General features: G+C 40.5%; 1 protein-coding gene across 3 annotated transcripts in view; it reads right to left on the bottom strand.

Annotated features, from left to right (window-relative positions):
* The window catches only part of fynb (FYN proto-oncogene, Src family tyrosine kinase b), a 161,082-nt gene that overhangs the window by 120,396 nt on the left and 23,150 nt on the right, over positions 1–17,536 (bottom strand). For all 3 annotated transcript variants that reach the window (XM_073492829.1, XM_073492831.1, XM_073492830.1), the window contains exon 2: positions 9,648–9,715. The gene's annotated coding sequence lies outside the window, so the exon portion shown is untranslated. The remainder of the gene's footprint in view (positions 1–9,647; positions 9,716–17,536) is intronic.

Below are 17,536 nucleotides of genomic sequence, written 5' to 3'. Positions count from 1 at the left end.
CGCTGCAACGAAAGGCTCACATATACACCGCCTTTGTTTTTTCACACTGAACAAAGCAGCGCTGGCATAATGCCACTCCAGTGTGTCATTATATATAGCATGCTGTCTTTGCGAAACCAAAACAGTCTTTACAGGCGCAGGGATTTTTTAAGCATGTTTCCACCCGGGTTCCACCTGGTTTCCACCTGGTTTCCACCTGTAAATCTAAAAATTGTGGTTGTGGTTGTTATCCTGACCCACCATGCATTATGAAATGTGACAAAGAAATAATGTCACATAATCACCGTCAGTAAACAACCGGAGCTGCCTGGCTCTTGCTGCCAGGGACAGACGCTTTTTTCCAGGCAGAAGTGTGACGAAGAGTTGGGAGAACAGACAGGGTGACAGTGACATTTACATGTACAAATTCAGCATTTCTTTCCTCATATAAGACACTACCTATTCAACAAAAACCTATTCAAACAACATCAATTGAATGTCTTTGATGATGTTGACAAGATGTCTAGTGAAGAGCCAGAATGAAAGTTTAGTGATGTCTTTTTTAGATGCCTTTTCAACATTTACCATTGATGTCCAAGTGACATCATTACAGAGAGAGAGAGTTCAAAATAAAGGTTTACAGTGTCATTTTAGACATTGTTTCAACTTCAACTTTCAACTTCAAGATGTCTGAGGAACTACAGATGTTTCTCCTTTCAGAGGACACCATGGCAGAAAAGGAGGGGGGACTTTATTTTATCCAGCTGATTTTGCATTAACTGCGGTGCGTACCAACAACCACTGGACGACACTTGTGCGCAGTCCAGACTACAGTGAACACATCAGGGCCCAGAGTTTGGAACCAGACACACTGTTTTATTTCCTTATTGACCCAGTACGTATCTACGGAGCCCCTCTAGGGTCACCTGGTAGAAAAAAAACAACCTGGATTTGTAAACCCTGTGCACGGTTTTGTAAATCCGTGCTCTCAGATTCACAATCCGTGCGCATGGATTTTGCCCTCTTTTCATTGATCAGCTGGAGGCACCATGTATACAAGCAACCAAGCACAGCTACTGACGTCCTATCTCTCCACATGGAGTTTGCCTTTGACAGTGATCAATAATAAACAAAGATGATGACAACAACTCTGTTTGACTGTGTATGAGCAAAATGCTCTATTTAACTGGAGGAGGAGGAGGAGGAGGAGAGCTGCAGTGTGTCTCTGTGACCCTAATGTGGTGCGCGGATCTCATTCCTCAGATCAGACAGGACAGGACATACAGACTATCATTGTGATTAATAGGGGATGGGGTGTGGGTGGATGAAATAATTCACCTTTAATGAGGGACATACTAATAACATAACCTGCAGCATCAGGGCCCATCTTGTTGCCAGCTGAAGTGGCGCACAGCGCAGTGCAAGTGTCATTGCTAGATTTAGACCGACGGTTTCAAAATGTGGTGTGATCAAGTGCTTTGCTGGCACATCTTCGGAGCAGCAGAAAGCGTTTGCAGTAATACATGTCAATGGGCCCTTTATCTAAAGTCAGTGTTGCAGTGTTTTACCAGCTATATAGAGGGCTCAGTATTCATGTAGTAAGATGCACCTCATAGGCAGGTTCACAACGCATGTACACTGTGCTTTAATGATTAGACAGGCTGCTTTCAGTCATTTAAAGGTTTCCTTTCCATGCAATATCTGTTGTAAAATCAGAACTAAATAAGGAACTCAGTGACCAGGTGGATATCAAACAAACTTATTATGAAAATGGACCTCGAGCGAAAAAAATATTGGCTTGGAGACTTAGAAAACAGCAGTCTGAAAGATCCATTTATAAATTAAAAAACAAAGCAACTGGGGGAGACGGACTACCCGCAGAGTGGTATAAAACTTTTAGGGACTCCTTTACCCCACTGTTATTAAAATGTTTTAATTTTGTGCTTAAGGGGGGCGAGACTCCACCATCTTGGAAACAAGCTAAAATATCTGTAATACCGAAACCAGGAAAAGATAAGACAGAGTGCAGCTCATATAGACCTATTTCTGTTTTGAACACCGACTCTTACATATTCACCTCACTCATAGTTAGTAGACTAGAAAATATTATCCCTGACCTGATTGACACGGACCAGACGGGATTTATTAAAAATAGACGCACACAAGACAACGTCAGGTGAGCAATACACTTGATAGATACTATGAGCAGAAGTAACACGAAGTCCTTAGCAATTAGCTTTGATGCAGAAAAAGCTTTCGACTCCGTACGGTGGGAATTTTTATATTTGGTTTTACAACGCTGTGGCTTTAATGATACAGTTATAAGATGTTTTAAATCCATATATAATTCTCCAGTGGCCCGGATTAAAATAGGTGGTAGTCTTTCAGGCACAATCTCTTTGGAACAGGGATGCCGGCAGGGCTGTCCACTGAGCCCCATCCTGTTTGCTCTATTTATAGAGCCACTTGCTCAGAAAATCAGGGAAGACCCGGAAATTATGGGAATTTCATTTAAGGGAAGAGAATATAAGACATGTTTATACGCGAACGATATTCTGGTGACTTTGTCTGACCCCGATACCAGTCTCCCTAAGCTAATGTCCTGCCTTGACCAATACGGTTTCTATTCAGGATACAAACTGAACATAGAGAAAACTCAAATTCTCTCTCTTAATTACTTACCTCAGAAAAACATACGTAAAACCTTTCAATTTAAATGGAAAACTAGAACTATGAAATATCTAGGTGTTAATATCCCCAACACTTTTGAAGACATATATGACGTAAATTATGGTATCATCACAAACAAAATTAAAAACGACTTGGACAGATGGACTCCTCTCACACTTGATTTGTACAACCGAATAGAAACTATAAAGATGATTATTTTACCTCAACTGTTATTCCTTTTTCAATCGCTGCCTGTGGAAGTACCAACTAAACAGTTCAACGATTGGAATCGGACTATCTCTAGGTTCATATGGCAGAACAAGAAACCAAGGATACGCTATAAAACATTATACCTGCCAAAAGATAAAGGAGGGATGTCACTCCCATGTTTGGAGGACTACTACAAAGCAGCACAACTGCAGTATGTAGTCTACTGGTGTAAAGAGGATTACGATGCAAGATGGAAGGAACTAGAGTTGAACCAACTTGATATCCCACTTCAACCTCTGCTGGGTGATAAAACCCTCAAGACCATATACTCAAGTAAACTAAGTGACCTTACAAAAATTCCCCTTAATATCTGGTTCAAAGAGGTTTGTAGTTCACACTTGGAGAGGAAAGCACGGTTATTAAGGTGGGATAGGGATTTCAGACCAGCACAGCTTGATATGAGATTTAAGGAACTGACACAATAAGGCATTACTTCGTATTGTGTAATTTCATCTGATACTGGCCTGGACAGTTTCTAACAATTACAGGAAAACCATGATTTAGACAAAAAAGATTTCTACAGACATTTGCAGCTTAGGCACCATTTCGATAGAAATATTAAAATCCTAAAGGAAGGTGACTTGGACCTCATTGACATTCTCATTGATGCATATAAAGGTAAAATCCATAAGAAAGTGGTCTCTGGAATATACTTATGCCTGCAACTTTACAAAAAAATTTCAACATCATATGTCAAATGTAACTGGGAGAGGGAAGCAAATATAACTTTGACAGAGGACGATTGGCTAAACATATGTGAAATAAACTCCTCCGCCACCAGTTCAGGGCAATGGAGGGAATTCGCATGGAAGAATATTATCAGGTTTTTTATCACCCCAAGAAGAAAATATCTACAGAGTGGCAGAATAGAATCTGGGCATTGCTGGAGACAATGTAATAATGTGATGGCTGACCACTATCACATCTTTTGGTGTTGTCCAGTAATTCAGCCGTACTGGCTAGTTGTAATTAAAGAAATAAATTCAATTCTTGGTTTTGACATTGAGTATAATTTTCAGACTGTATATTTGTGTAATCTACCAGTTGATCTCAATTCCCAGGATAAGTATCTTCTTAAGATATTACTGACAGCCAGCAAGAAATCGATAACAAGGAAATGGCTTAACAGGGAGCTTAACAACCATTGCCTGCAACTCCTCACCAGTTAGCTAGAACTGAAGAAGCCTCTTGGATGAGAGGTGAAACGTCTTCAAGAAACTGAAACACGTCCAGTTGCAGAAAATGAATTCTTTCACCCACCCACACCCCATCCCCTTTCCCCCCTATTAATCAGAATGATAGTTCTTATGACCTCTCCAGTCCGAGCAGAGGACTGAGATCCACGCACCACATTACGCACATAGAGACGCACCGCAGCACTCCTCCTGCTCCAGTTAAATAGAGCATTTCTTACAATGTAAACTCTTTCAATTCAATTTCCCTGAGGGAGTCATCCCAACGGGATCAATAAAGTGAAGTCTAAGTCTAAGTCTAAGTCTTCAAGATTTCAGTATCTTTTATTGCTCAACAACATGTAAAAATAGAATAAAAATCTAAGACATAATACACAACTGTGGCACTCTGCCACAGCTAATTAACAGTGATTTCCACACTGCCTTCGAGCTGGGCATAAACATATACCTCAGACAGTATGTTTCACTAGTAGGCTTATGCAAGTACAAACTTAACGTTACACATCTTTATTTTATTTAACTTAGTTCACGGAAGAGCTGTTAAAGTTAAATATCAGCCGAAGCAGTCATATTAACATAGCATTACACTACATACATCCGCTTCCTGTGGAGTCAACAAGCCGAAATACGGACAGCGCCACTCTGCCATTGCTGAGCACACTGTGGTCAAACAGGGTATAAAGTAAAACCCTGTCATCATGATTTTACCGTCATCATCAGGATTCTAGCACTCTGCTGCCACCTAGCGTTTGCAGTTATCAAGTGCAGCCCCCCTTTTTACTGCCGCGGTAACGCAGCGGCAAACAGGTCATATGAAAGGAGAAACATCTGTACTTGTGGTTCAAAATTGAAGTTTCTATGACGGCCAAATTTTACTACATGCAGCAATAGGGTGGAACTCAACCCCGAGCCTAAACCTCATTTCTCCTTTATTTTAAATGAGATCCAGTGAAGGATCTGTTTAGTTGTCAGAGTGTGAATGCCATCAGAAGTCACACAATTGTCCCGTTGGTTCACATCTGTTGCAGTTCCGTTACTACCTCCGCTGGCAGATCAGAGATGAAATGAAACTTCCCATTCCGCCACTTTAACTTTCAGACAGTGAGGCAGAATAACATTCCCGCCTTGAAAAAACAGTGTGAAAGGGGCTAATATTAGGATGCCACATACTTAACGCCAGCACTATTTATGATGGTAGTTCATTTTTAGAATATTATAAAATAAAATTTTGCCTATATCTTACAAATTACTCCTTTAAAGGGTGAACATTGCAACAAGCTTTAACTCAAACCTAAAAAAAAACATAATTATAGCCATGCAAGGTGGACCAGACTACTAAGGAAAAATCCACACTAAAAAAGCCAACGCCATTGGCAAATAGGCCTGTTTTCTGGGGGAAAGTTCACTGAAGTCTCGGTTGGGAGGGCTGACCGTCACGGTGACTTTTTTCACCGTGACAAACACTTGGTGAGTTAAAGTTTTTTGCTGAGGACAGACGCTGTTTTTCTGGCAGAAATGTGACGACGAGTCGGTCGGACAGACAGGATGACACTTCTCCACGTTTAACTGCGGAATTTTTTTTCTCATATAAGTTGCCAAAGACACTACCAGTTACTACGTTACTGTTTTTTGGTCATGTAACGTTGCTTTGTGGGACATTTATCTTTATTTTGTTGAGTGAAGGGTCTGTTTAGTTACCAGACTGTCAGATCGACACACCCCCGCTCCGCGCCGCCGGCTTATCCATTCACACTGGTTCGGTACGCCAATACTATGCCTCTGATACTACCTCCGGAGGCGCATCAGAGGCGCAGCGAAATTTCACCCCTCGCCGCATCTGAGACTTTCACACAGAGGCGGAGGTGGAGAATTGGCGCAGGATCCCTACATGCAAACGGCAGTGTGAATGGGGCTAATGTAGTGATGGTGAGGATGAGGTGCTCTGACATGAGTGGATCTGATGTTCAAGATAGAGTCTCTCTTTACTGCAGGATACTTAACAGCCATTAAATGGCTGAAGTAAGATTGGGGGGATGACCTGCACTCAGAGCCTGCTGCTGAAGGCTGGTGTTGTGTCACTCTGAGGTTTTAGGAGGCCACTTTTCGTTTCAAGAGGCCAATTTAGTCTTGTTCAGACTACTAGTCCAAATCCATATTTGGCATATCTAGATTGTATCTAACTATAAAGCAAGGTATCTCTGTCTGTCTGACTGTTATTTGCATTTCTCCAAAACCATTAATCCAATCTACTTCACACTTGGGCAGGTTTGTTGCCGTGGACCCAAGGAAGTGCAGTGTTGAATTTGGCGCAATTTGGACATATTAATACATTTTGAATAAACAGCTAACACCAATCTTTGAAGCAGCGGGGGCGTGGCTTCAGTGCTCTGGCTTCATGGCTCTGCAGACTGCAGCTGGGCTCACATGAGCTCATGGGAAAGCAGATGTTCACAAAATGGAGATAAGTGGGGCAACAACTTGCTGTAGAAACTTCCTAATGAGTCTGTGAGCAACCAGGAGACTTAAGACTGGATCTGTAAATGTACTACATTATCAGATCAGCTGGGCTGAACAGCATGTTTTGAGCGGGCACTTGTCAAGATAGATTTTAGGAAGTCTGGATGGCAAAAAAAAAATCACATAAAATGCAATTATAGCAAAGCTGAAGGCTGTTTGAAATGCGATTCAGATTGGGTTTCTACAAACCTTCTCAGTCGAGACATTCTTGATGCTCATAATGGATTTAAATGTGACACATAACGATGAATCAAGAGTCTCAGAAATGAAAGATCTAATTTGAAAAACACATCTGATTTGCCTGTAGTCTGAACATAGCCTTTAAGACTCAGTAACAAGCACAGTGAGCCAACATACACTGCAATACTTCCTGGGAGAGCTGTCGTGGGTACTCTTCAGAGCACTTAATTAGGCAGAGGAAGAAAAGCATGAAAAATGACACCATTTGTGTCAATATAATGGCATGAGCTTAACTAGGTTAATTAGGACACCACGTCTACCCACTGACTGCATATCTTTACCATCAGGCAAACTGAAAACCACAATGGAGCCACAGTTTGAGGGGAACGCTGACATTTCAGCAAAAAGCTTCACAGCCCACACTAACAGTCATTACTGTGGAGGTAACAAGCTGGGAGGAGGAGAGGGCCAACAGTCAGCCTTGGAGCTGCCAGGAGGCAAAAAAAGAACTCAAGTATGTGTTTGTCTCATGCCTGCAAATGATTCCAGCAGTGAATATCAGCGTTGAGGATATGTGGGTATAATTGCCACTGTGCTGTTTAGCTCTTCCTTCTGCACAAGGCAGAAACTCTCAGAGAGACAAAGAGAAGTGGAAGCATGAAAACATGATTGTAATCGGTGACTCACTTTCTGTTTCTCACCAGCCTACGCCACCCACCCAGCAACAGTGCTGAGGCACATACACTCTCACACGCAAACACACATACATATATCTGCTCCGCGTTCCCACAGTGCTCTTGATGTGCTCGCTCTGCAGAGCTTTCTTTGACGCTCGCTGTCTACTGTGGCATGTCAACAATGTCACCGCCACTCCACACGCTAAGAACATCTTCCAAAAAAAAGCAAAAAACCTGAGTCACATGCAAAACTGTGATTCCACTCCGCAACGAGCCCACTCTGCAGGCTCCATCTCCAAGCAGCAGGACACGCAGAAGCACCACAGGAAACCAGAGCACACATAATAGAGGAGCTACTAGCACAGCGATGACTGAGCCTGTATAATGAATACACTTGCTATGAATGTCGGATACTCAGCTGACTCTAGTTTCCTGGAAGAATCCCTTGTTCAGCTTCTTTCCACTAACGCATTGATAAATAACCATCCTCTCCAGCTGGGGTTTTTACAATTTGTCTCCTCTGTCAGCAGGGGATATTGGAAGCTTCGACCAGGGAGAAGAAGCTACAGACTGAAACTCCTTTGACTGCCAGACATGAATATCTCTTTGGCTTCAAAATAGGTCGCAAAACAAGTCAAGCAAACACATGGCTGACAGAATAAAACAGAAGGTTCTTGACTTGGGCTGTACTAAACAGAAATTGTCCAGAAGACTAAACTATGATGAGGCCTGTCTGCCAGCTGTTTGGCAGAAAACAGTTTTTTGTGTTTCAATTCCAGCTTTACCATATAGATAGCACCGGCTAATATGATGCTTCAAAATCTCTTTTAGGTGGTCACTTGGGTTGACATTATTTTCATTGTCATGCCATGCATCTGAATTTATTATGTTGAATTATTTTCTTTCATTTTTACTCATCAGGTTGTACTGAATAGACTGTAACACATGATGTATGCTCACCTTTCACTGCTTTATTTCAATCCCAAACTCCTGTGGTGACAGAGTGCATCTCTCTTGATGTTACATTGTTCATATTTTACAAAATGTACAAATGTACAAGTTGTTCTTGGACTCGGGTACACTGTGACTTGGGAAGCAGAGGACACTCCCGCGTGCCGTTGTGTTCCACACTAATCAAGCAGAGACCCGGCACACTCGTATTATGAAATAAACGAAACATCTCTCATCTGCTGCAATTTGATCCGAAAATATGTGAAACATGGGATACATAAGATCACATAGTGGCATTTTAGCTGGTTGCATTTGCTGCCCTGTGGGTCAACCTGAACCAACAACAACATTCTGCTCAAAGAGATAACAGGTACACAAGGTGGCAGGTAGCTGTACATGCAATCCACAGTATTGCACCTCAGGTATCAGCAGGCTAGCCTCTGACAGACAGCCTCAGCTAATGGCGGCTAGCTGCTTGTGATCCTCCACAAAAAGCATGTTTTGCAGCCCATTCATATGCTGTCAGTAACTACAACAAGTTATTCTCACATGCCAGTAAACACACATGGATTTATCTCTAAGTCTGTTTTTGTGAGGTTTTAATGAGCTTGACTCACAGATTCCACCAGGGACGTCTAAGCCATGTTAGGGCCGCAATACGGTCGACAGAGCTGTATGTGGCAGTTCTAGACAACGCTCGTGTTTCCACCACAGCACATTTCAGGAGTGTCCTAGAAGTGGCTCTCTGCTCTGTTTTGCAGAGATTACCAACAAAGTCCATTTTCGACGGAAGTGGGACCAGCATCAATCTACACAGAGAAGATCGAGCCCAACAGGAAGTCAGACACTTGAACAACATAGTACATCCACAGAATAAAAAAATTTAAAAACACTGTGAAGACTCGGGATCTACAGCACAAGAAAGTTGGAAATATTAACAATAAACACACTTAAAACAGACAAATAATGACACGATTTAATTACGTAGCCTGCTCAACTATAGTAGAAGCACAAAAATCAAGAAAAGATAACGAAATAAATGCAACTCGACAATAAAAAGTAGGCATGATGATCCTTCTGAAACGCTCAAGTGGGAGTGAGCCCACGTGGAGGACGGAACAAAACAGTGTTGCACACACCAGGTAATAGTGACTTGCCCAGTGGAATCAAGGGCACACATATGAGTGCAGTGGTGTGTGAAGCTTCGTACCTCTAGTTCTCAGTGTAGCAGGATTTTATTTCCTCCACATTGCTTTGTGCGCCGCCAAAACAGAGGCCCTGAGGGGACAAAAGAGATGCTCAATTTTTCATTATTCCATTCAATAAAGTATGAAAATCAACTGCATTGTGTCAGCCACCGTCATTCACACGTCTTCGCGAAAATGGATCCTGCAAATCTTTCCTGGAATCGGTGTATGAATTCTTGAGCTATGGACAAAAAGATGTTTTGTGAGGTTACAGTAACCTTTGACCCTTGAACACCAGTATCTTCCATCCGTTCATCCTTGAGTCCCAAGTGGACACTTGTGCCAAAGAATGGAACGGATGAAGGTATGGACGTACACACAGACAATCCTTAAACATAGTGCCTCTGCCCACAGCTATGCCTGGTGTGGAGGCATAAAAATACAGGAACATTTCACCATTGTGACTGTAATATTTCAACTATGTGATGGCCCCATTTCAGTGCCTCTCCAGTAGGTGGATTTTACAAACACATTGATTCAGGTGTGAATGAGTAGATGTTACTACATGGAGGGCTTCACAAACAGGCGCGAAAAAATAACTACTCAACGCCAACTGGTTTACAAATAAACTTAATTTAATGCATGGAATCACTGTTACAAGCAGGATGCAAAATTAATCTTTTGGTCCACTGGCCAAATGTTCAAATTTCATTAGCCACTCAAAAGATTTTTTGGCTGGTGAGTGAGGCAATTCTACCAGAGCTGAAATCTTCACTGTCGCTGCTAAGATAAAAGCATTAGTGCCCCGTCTGAAGTGGGTGCACTAGCTGGACCGCACGTCAAGGGTGCTAATATGTCTTTTCAAATCAAATTGGGATCGCGGGCCTCCGGGGACATGGATTACACCGGACGAGCCTTATGGAGCCTTTGATTTTTTTTATGTTTTTAAAACAAGATTCCAGTGACTTCAGTTGTTTAGGAGAATGCTGCAACACTATTTTGCTGACTTTCATTCAGCATGGGGGTGAGTAGATAATGACAGAGTTTTTCATTTTTGGGTGAACTTTTCCATTGAGTAATTTACTTTTTTGTACCCAAACCATGATGATTTCCTAAACCTAACCAAATAGTTTTGTTGCTATAACTGAACAATGCCGGTCTGATAACTGCAACAGTGTATTTGGGAGTCAGTTAGTAGGCCTGCACGATATGAGGAAAATCTGCGATGTGCGATAACACTGTTCAATATTGCGATGACGATATAACTTACGATAAATAAACAAATATTGAAGTTTGCATATTATTAACTATACAGTTAACAATAGTGTTTCCGCATTAATAGGTACACTGCTAACATAGACCCCAAACATTGAATAGCCAATGCCCACTGAATAAAGAATGAAATAAATTATTTCGAACATGCTTTTATTGAACAAACTGCACATGAATACCCGACCAATTAAGCAGAACATTAATTTAAATAAGACATTATAACTATATGAAATAAAAGTTTAATTTCCCCTGCTCCCTTTAAACTATTTTCTTGTAAACTCAACCAAAACATCTCTTACCATGCAGAGTTGAAATGAATAAAAAATCCAGGCGGAAACAACTTAAATAATTAAATAAATATAAATTAAACATGGCACTTTAAATTAACCGTAATATCTCTCATCACAATCATCAAGGCCCTAGACTCTGCCTAACAAGGTGCAGAGATCTGTAGTATGAGGGACAAAACTGAAATAGAGTAGGGCCAGCCCACTAAATCAAGAGAAAATAAAATCAGGAAAAAATATCTACCCGTTAGGGCAAGTTACAACCTTAGTTATTCCCTTAACACAAGTTCTTGGCCAAGAAAACCAGCATGTTAACTTTGTTAGGTTTCAGACGTGTACGGTGACATGTTACCACATTCCCAGATGTGCTGATGTGCTCACACAGTACCTGTCTTTGTAACACGTTGTAACAGTCAGTTATTTAATGTAGCGGCACTAGGTGGCGCCTCCTTTTGTTTAGTGGGTAATGTAACCTGTACGATGAAGAAGAGCAGGTGTACTTCCGCTCCTCATGAGAAAGGATACCGCTAACAGAGCGACAACTTCCCTTTTTATTTTGTGAAGTGTTGGTAGAAGAACCTCGGCCTGTGTTCATTTGCATGTATGCCTGTAACATTAGTGCCGTAGAGACCTGGCATGGTATGGTCAGTGTTATGAATAAAAGTGCCGTGCGGAAACCCCCACATGTTGCCTGCCGTCTCTTGAGTAACCGGAGCAACCGCACTAAAGTGGACCATCACCATCACCTTCCCCTTCACCAGCCCACGTTACAACGTCGTCTCTCCTGAATCCAAAATAAGTTCATATAGCAGAAGTGCCGTTTCTTTTCACCACAAGGTCTTTGTCGACCACATTTTCATCACTTTTTTCTCCTCCCTCAGCCATCATAACCTGGCAATCACCACCAAACTGATGCCGATTAATTTTGTCAGGGTAGCTAACGGCTAGTTGGGGCTTCATCTGATTGGCCCTTGTATCCAGGGCTCTGTCTGATAGGCTAAATGTTGGCATGCATGTCCGGTTATGGCGACCACCTGAGAGGACGTGCTTCACACCGCTCTGCTGTAACTTCTCTAATTTCTGCAAAAAATTACTCTTATTATCTACAAAACGTCACAACACGGTGGTTGAGTGGACACGGAGATGCGGAGGAATAACAGGGCGAACAAAGGAAAGATTAATTCGCCTAAACAATTGAAGCTACCAGTCTACCAAGCTAGCGGGACAACTCCGAAAGCTAACCGCGACGAACACATGGCGGAGAAAACAGCCAGCTGAGACGAGGAACAAGGGAGCCAGAAGACGGATGCAATACTGGCCGCTATAGGCTCCATGAAAACAGAATTCTCATCGAGATTTGACGGTGTTATGACGGCAATAGAGAACATGAGAAAGGAGATAAATGACTGCAATGAACGAGTGTCGCAAACGGAACAGCGGATATCCAGCGCCGAAGACGAGGTGACTAACTTAAAAACTAAAGTGCAGAAACTGGAGTCGCAAAATAAAAGTCTGGAAGACAAACTTTTGGATCTGGAAGTCAGATCTCGATTGAACAACGTGAGACTAATAAATCTTCCGGAGGGGGCAGAAGGAAAAGACCCAGCAGCTTATCTAGAAAAGTGGATCCCTGAAGCACTGGGCGCAACACTACAGTCCTCAGTGGTTTTGGAGCGGGCGCACCGGATCGGACCGATGAGAGACGCCAGGGCACCACCGAGAACACTAATAATGAGGTTTCATAACTACAAGGACAAGGTGGAAATTATGGCAGCTGCTCGGGCAAAAAAGGAGATCCTGTACAAAGACCAACAAGTACGGGTCTATCCAGACCTGGCTGCAGGACTGCATCAGCTGAGAAAACAATTCAACCCGGCTCGTCAGGAACTTCGCAATATAGGAATCCGGCACGGACTGATTCACCCGGCCAGGCTATTGGTGACTCATAAAGACCGAACCTACACCTTCAAAACTCCGACCGAAGCAGAAGAGTTCATCAAAAAGATCCAGAAGGATGCTGGAGAAAACTAAACCAAACCACAGGTGTTATGACAGAAACGACAGTGTATGAGACAGAGTGTAAAACATCATTTACTCAATATGGTGCTGGCTTTATATAACTGTTTAAATACTGAGCTACAGAAGAGTTATAAAAAATAATTTCACTATACAGCAGTAGATAAGACGGATTGAGAGACTTTTAAGTTTAAGAAGAAGATAAAAGGTGGACTGACTGATCCTCACTTAGTGTGGAACAGTTATCACTAGCCATATCAGGAAGTTAATATGGTTTCGGGGGAATGTCTCTTTAAGCGAGACCAGGGGAAATGTTCAAGTTCAGTGTGTTTTTTGTTGTGTTGGATGGTGGTTCAAACATCCAGGTCTTACATGCTTCTCTGTAAACCTACTTTTGTACTACGGGTTAATCTGATTTTAATTTGTAAGGGATGTCTCAGGGAGTAAAGTTAAACTTTATCTCTTGGAATTGCAGAGGCCTGCAACAACTTAAAAAAATTAAACAAGTCATGAACAAAATTAAAGATATTGACTCCAAGATAGTGTTTTTACAAGAAACACATCTTTTAGATGAGGATAACAGAAAAATTAAAAGAAGATGGCAAGGAAGTGTATATACAGCTTCATTCTCATCCCGAGCCAGAGGTGTGATGACACTTATACATAAATCTGTCCCATTTCAAGTCAAAAACATAATAAAGGATAGATTGGGAAGATACTTAATAATCCAAGGTACATTATTAACAGAAAATCTTAATTTAGTGAATGTGTATGGACCCAATATAGATGATGCAAATTTTTATGTCGATCTGTTCCTTACTCTGTCAGCGTCAGGAGGATCTTATATAATAGGAGGAGATTTTAATTGTACATTAAACCCTGATATGGACAGATCCACAGGAATAGACCAGTCACATAATGGATGCAGAACAACTATTCACCGCTTTATAAAAGATCTGGGGTTGGTAGATATATGGAGAGAATGTAACCCACAAGCTAAAACCTACTCATGTTACTCCAGCACATTTCAAACATACTCAAGAATCTCCTCAGAACTACGGTCCAAAATTCACAACAGTTTCTATGATAGTATTGTGATCTCAGACCACGCACCATGCTGCTTGGTATATAAAGATGACAGACTGACAAAAGACCCACCTAGATGGTGTTTTCAACATAAGTGGTTACAAGATGAAGAATTTGTAAAGTACATAGGAAAACAAATAGAGGAGTTCTTCAAAATTAACACTACACAGACAACAGCATGTATAAGGTGGGAAGCGTTTAAAGCCTTTCTCAGAGGACATATAATAAGCTATACAGGTTCAAAATCAAAAAAGGCACGAGAAGAGAGATTAAATTTGGGGAAAAAAATGAAGACTCTTCAAGAAAAAGTTTATGAAAAAAACAACCCTCAACTGGAAAAAGAATTACTAATTTTGAGGTCTGAATATGACAAACAGTCTGCTTTTAGAGCTGCATCTAGTCTTCTAAGACTAAAACAGTCATTCTATGAACAAGGTGATAAATCTGGAAAACTATTAGCATGGCAAATAAAACAATTAGAGACCAGAACAGCCATTACAACCATAACATCAAATGGGAATGTTGTGGTGAACCCTATAGAAATAAATGATGCTTTCAGAGATTATTATAAAAAATTATATGGTACAACTAACACTATTAATGTACAAAATATGAATAGATTTTTAGAAGGATTACCTATTCCTTGCACCCCAGATGAATATAAAGAAGATTTAGATACAGATATTACCAAAGAAGAAATCGGTAACGCCATAGATAATTTGAAATCGGGAAAAAGAGCAGGACCAGATGGTCTCCCGATTGACTTGTACAAAAAATTTAAAAACATACTACTAGCACCACTTTTAGAAATTTTTCTCGAGGCATTTCAGAGTGGCAATCTTCCATCTTCGATGAATAAAGCTCTAATTACTTTACTGCCAAAACCAGGCAAAACTCCTAATAAGTGCGAAAATTTGAGACCAATAAGCCTCCTAAACTCGGACCTTAAAATAATATGTAAGCTTCTAGCAATTAGATTACAGAGAATTCTGCCAAAAATTGTAAATAAGGACCAAAATGGATTCATATCAGGAAGACAAGGTTTCCATAATGTCAGAAGAATACTGAATATTATTCACTATAATGAAGATAAACCAGATACAGCCCTATTATCATTAGATGCCGAGAAGGCCTTTGATAGGGTCGAATGGCCTTTTCTTTTCAATGTTTTAGAAAGATTTGGTTGTGGAAATATCTTTATTAAATGGGTGCAGGTCATATACAATAACTCTACAGCGGAAATTCTAACGAACAGAAATATTTCAAAACCAATAAATATTAACAAAGGATGCCGACAGGGCTGCCCTCTCTCGCCCTTGTTATTCACATTAGCAATAGAACCGTTTGCTATAGCAATATGTTCTCATCCACAGTTTTGCGGAATTACAGTAGGACCAGTAGAGCACAGAATTGCCCTTTACGCGGACGATGTAATTTTACTTATGTCCAGCTTAAGTAAATCAATCCGTGTATCATTCGTTCATTCGTTTTTCAAAATAAAACCAAAAATAAGAAAACGAAAAAACAATTCCTTTTCTCAGTATTCGTTTCCTAAACTAAAATGAAAAAACGGATAACGACTCGTTTTTTTCAGTTTTCGATTTTATGCTCAAATGAATAATGGAAAAAACGGATAACGAGCGTTTCCCGTTTCATGTTTTATCCCATTTTGATCTGAAAAAAGTTCAATGAGCCGGAAGCGGAAGTGACCGTCTCTGTCTCTGTACTGCGAGGACTGGCTCTGCTAACGTTAGCTTTGCTCCAGGCCACTTCCGGGTGACGGTAATTTCCGGTGTAGGTACCAAATGCTTGCAACATGAAACGGGAAACGCTCGTTATCCGTTTTTTCCATTATTCATTTGAGCATAAAATCGAAAACTGAAAAAAACGAGTCGTTATCCGTTTTTTCATTTTAGTTTAGGAAACGAATACTGAGAAAAGGAATTGTTTTTTCGTTTTCTTATTTTTGGTTTTATTTTGAAAAACGAATGAACGAATGATACACGGATTTAAATCAATCCCAGCTCTGATACAACTGATAAGATCATTTGGCGATATCTCAGGGTATAAAGTGAATCATACCAAATCCTCTATATTACTACTTAATTCAAATGAAAGGAAAAATCCAATAGCTGAAGCAATTCAGTTCAATGTTGTGGATCAATTCAAATATTTGGGAATACGCATTGTACCCAGGTTAGAACAGGTAGCATGTGCCAACTATGAACCTTTAATGGCAGAAATTAATGAGTCAATCGACAGGTGGATGTCGTTACCAGTATCCATAATGGGCAGAGTTAATATTTTAAAATGAATATTTTGCCAAAGTTGCTTTATTTATTCCAGAACATCCCGTTACCGCCACCTACAGATCTATTCTCAAAAGTCAAAAAATTATTTGTTGGTTTTCTATGGAACAACCGTAGGGCAAGACTACGCTTGTCTTTATTGTACTTACCATTTGACCGGGGGGGCCTAAAATGTCCGAACTTGATGTGGTATTACTGGGCTGCACAACTGAGGTCTATTATGTTTTATTTTTCAATGGATAATGCCCCTCACTGGGCCAAAATGGAATCTTATGGCTTAAATCTATCTCTCCCTTCATATGATTATTCAGACACTGTACAAAAGCTTTGTAAACAAACTAAAAATCCAATTGTAAAACATATGATAAAGATTTGGTATGAAGTGAAGAAATACTTAAACGAACCACAATCACTATCGCAATTTACCCCAATTTGGGGTAATCAGTTCTTTATACCAGGCAGGGCAGATGCAACATTCAAATTATGGTTAACTAAGGGACTTAAAACAATTCAAGATCTGTACACAACAAACTCAGATAATATGATGTCCTTTGAAGAACTAAGAGCTAAATATCATCTTAATAGAAAACATTTCTTTAAGTACCTTCAGCTTAGAAATTATGTTAAAATAAATTAAAGCAATGTACTTTCTAAACCCTGTAGCACAGAACTAGAAAAAATTGTAACAAAGAATTGTCTAAGAAAGGGTGCAATATCAGAACTCTACAACTTGTTGATATAATCTTCAAGTGAGAACTCAACATATAAGCTAAGGGACTGGAAGGAAAACATACAAACAGATATTTCCAAGGAAGAGTGGGAAGCTGCATGTGCCAACGCTCATTCTGCATCCATAAATGCACGCCTTAGAATAATACAATATAAATGGTTAATGCGGATGTATGTGACACCGATAGAATTGAATAGATATGACCCGAATAT

This window comes from Pagrus major, chromosome 22 (assembly GCF_040436345.1).
Source record: "Pagrus major chromosome 22, Pma_NU_1.0".
NCBI classification, from domain to species: Eukaryota; Metazoa; Chordata; class Actinopteri; order Spariformes; family Sparidae; genus Pagrus; species Pagrus major.
The sequence above is the reverse complement of the archived record's forward strand: the minus strand, read 5'-3'. Positions and strand labels throughout refer to the sequence as shown.